The sequence below is a fragment of the Chionomys nivalis genome, chromosome 1, assembly GCF_950005125.1.
Source record: "Chionomys nivalis chromosome 1, mChiNiv1.1, whole genome shotgun sequence".
NCBI classification, from domain to species: domain Eukaryota; kingdom Metazoa; phylum Chordata; class Mammalia; order Rodentia; family Cricetidae; genus Chionomys; species Chionomys nivalis.
Window position 1 is genome coordinate 135,031,449 of NC_080086.1, and position 3,283 is coordinate 135,034,731.

Below are 3,283 nucleotides of genomic sequence, written 5' to 3' on the forward strand. Positions count from 1 at the left end.
GCGCATTTACCTTGTGAGTCTTTTGGACAGAGGGTAGTGTGCACCCTCAAGCTCTCCGCCTTTATCTCAGGCAGAGGACAAGGACCTTCTGTGTGCCTGGCCACTGTGTTCAGCACCTTGCTCACTTTGTGGCGTGATCAGGAGGAGGGATGAGGGGCGAGTGAGTCTTGAGTTTCCCGGTGACAGGACTGGCTTTCAGTCTTGAAAACCAATTCCTTTCTGCCCTTGGCATGCCCCACTGCACCCCGAAGCGCCCCCAGCCTAGTGTCACAGTGGTGACACATCAAACAGTGCGTGCAAAGAGGACCTCAGTGGCACTGGAGACATCTGTGCTAAGATGGATTGGAAAATGTCCTGTCTTCTTCCCAGGACCACCCAGCTGTCACACTGAGGAGTGGCACGGGCCCTCTTCAACCTTGTTGCTGTCCACTTGAGTTTATTCTTACTTTCTCAAAAAAAAAAAAAAAAAAAAAAGGAAGAGGTTTACAATGGCCAGGGAAGTAACCCATAAACACTGTAAAACAGGAACCAAGACTCCAAGACTTGGGGTACTCCTGTACCCTCAACCTCAGTTCTCTAACAGACTCCCATCTCCAGTTTTCTTTTCAACAAAACACTCAGAGTAGCAGCAGAGGCACCTGAGGTCATCACTGAGATTTTTGAACACTGGGAAAAGTGTTCAAAATATAGGAGCCGAGAAGAAGAGAGAAGGAACAGAGAAGAACCTGGGCTCTGGAGGACACAGCTGAGTCCCGGGAGGTGAAAGCGAGACAGTATGGGGGTGTCCTCTCTAACTGCTGTGGCCCACACTCCTTGGACCCCAGAGCACCCCATGATCTGCTCTGCAGTCCACTCCCCTACTCCAGAAGCCTCACAGGCCTAGTTCCAAGTCCTCCAGCTCCTCCATCAGAGACCTCCATTGGGTCAGCTTCTCCACTGCTCTCTGCTGGGCTAGCCGTCCTCCACGGTTGTGCAGCTCCTCTGCCTGCCGCGGCTTCTTCTTTAGGTTCTTAATCTTGGCTTTCTCTGCAGTTGCAGCTAGAAGGGCAGCTTGGGAGCCTTGGAGAGGCCTTATCAAGAGTCCTGCTCAAGGCCTCTGCCCCCTCTCCTCCTGCTCAAGGCCTCTGCCCCCTCTCCTCCTGCTCAAGGCCTCTGCCCCCTCTCCTCCTGCTCAAGGCCTCTGCCCCCTCTCCTCCTGCTCAAGGCCTCTGCCTCAGCTCTACTAGTGCCTCCTCCTCTCCTGTTCCAGGTCGCCTTTGGCTGTCTTGGAGAGGCCTGCTTCATCCCCTCAAGGTCTGGATGGGGTGGCAGGCACAGTGGCCTCAGGGCTCAGGCCTGGGGGAAGTGCTGATTTACTCTTGGAAAACTTCCCATACTTGTTTTCATAGACTAGAACCTCCTCCCGGGGCACCTACCCTCTGACCCTCTGCTGCCGCACCAGATCCCATCAGGTCCGTGTTGAGGCGATGTCCTCGCCTAGTTTACCTGGTCTTGGTTCCATCCTCTGGCCTTGATGGTGTCCAAGGGTGCAGTAAAAAGAAGGGACCTGTTTGAAGATTCCTACCCCTGTCCTCATAGCCTCAGGGGTGCTGGCAGATTCCATAACCACCAGTCTCTGCCCTAGCCAGTTCTCTAGAGAAAGAAGCAAGGACTGGAAGACTATCGTGAGACATGTCAAGTCTAGGAGAGTCCCTAGAAAAACACACGGAGAGGAGAAACAGCCCTCACTGTGTCCAGGCTTAGGTTCTATTGAACTGGGATCAAGGGAAGGAAGGATCAAGGGTTAAGGGTCAAGGGTCAAGGGAAGGCCTGCTTCCGAGCCATGCTGTGGGAGGCCTCATCCCACTAGCCTGAACTCTGTCTCTATCCTGCACTATAGCCTTTTCCCTATGACCTTTGCCCTATGACCTTTGCTAAGCCACTACTCTGAGGAGGATGTAGCACTGGTTGCTTTACGATGGACTCCTCAGCCCTGAGTAGGATGCTCCACAGCCCCTCTGGCCCTGTAACTCATGAACCAGGAATGGGGCAGGGAGGAGGGACTCAAGAGAGGGAGAAGGACTGGCGGAGGAGGTGGGCTGAACAATGATGTAGATGGTGGAATGGGAGAGGGAAGGCTGTTGTCCTTGGCAACCGGGGTCATGATGAGCTGATGAACTCAGCCACTTACAAGCTAGACATACTGCCTGTGCTGAGCTACCATGACCCCCTCTTCAGTTTTCTAACCCCTGTGGGCTATGCCTTCTGTTTCCTCCTTGGCCTAAGAACACCCTGGGGCAATGGCGGGGCCTGACCTTGAGCAGCCTCAGCAGCTCTAGGAAGGAAGAGAGGTGGTATTTAAGATGTACCACCCACATTAAAAACTCTCCTAAGAGTGACATCATTTGGTCCTCACAGTACCCCCAAGAAGTAGGTTTACTGTTCCCGCTTCATGGATGGGAATGTTGAGGATGCCCTCACTTGAGCCTAGGTGTTGGAGAGCCTGGACCGATCTAGAGGAGTCAGCTGCATTTGGGGTCCTACGTCACCCGGAAGACCTGTGTTTCCAGATACTAACTGTCTGTTGTTAGATTCAATAGCAGTCGTCCCGGGTACACAAGACCACACTCTCACAAAACCCAGTTTCTTTCCCATCCCCTACTATTGTCCTCTACCTGGGTTTCCCATGGGGGTCTCTAAGGACCGCAAACCAGTCTTTCTAGCCTAAGCCCTAGCTGCCCTCATGACCTGGAATGCAGGTTCCAGGGACAAATGTGGGCATCTCAGCAAGTCAACAGGTGTCCTGTCTGTCCCCACTCCCGCCATGGTGAACTGGTGCGGGACGGGAGGCTGGTTCCTCTCAAACAGAGAAATGATCCGTGGAGGACTCGCCACTCAGGGGGCCACGGATGGCACCATGAGCTCACCTGGTTTTTCTTTGGAGCCACCAGAGACATTGACACCCAGTTGTCAACAAGCTGAGGAAAGGGACACAAGGTAACAAGGCCACGATTCTACTTCCCAGCAAGAGCACCCGCAGGTAGGGAGTACACACCCAGCCCCCAGAAGTGAGGAGTGGAAGGTGTCTGAGGAGGAAGGCTCCCTGGCCACCAAGACTGAGAAAGGGTCACGTTTCTTCTTTTTAACAATGGCGGAAGAGGGCGAGCGGGTGGGGTGGGAGAAGGCAAGAATCTTGCTGCCTTTCCCGACACTCTGCCTTCTTGGCAATTGGTGGAAACTACAGATTGGCATCGGCTTTCTTCACACAATAGATCTAGAGGTTCAAAAGCGCTAACACAATGAC

The 3,283-nt window shown here is 53.5% G+C and overlaps 1 pseudogene; it reads right to left on the bottom strand.

Moving 5' to 3' along the window:
- Positions 1–871: 871 nt before the first annotated feature.
- On the bottom strand, positions 872–2,936 carry LOC130884239 (partner of Y14 and mago-like; annotated as a pseudogene).
- Between the last annotated feature and the right edge of the window lie 347 nt (positions 2,937–3,283).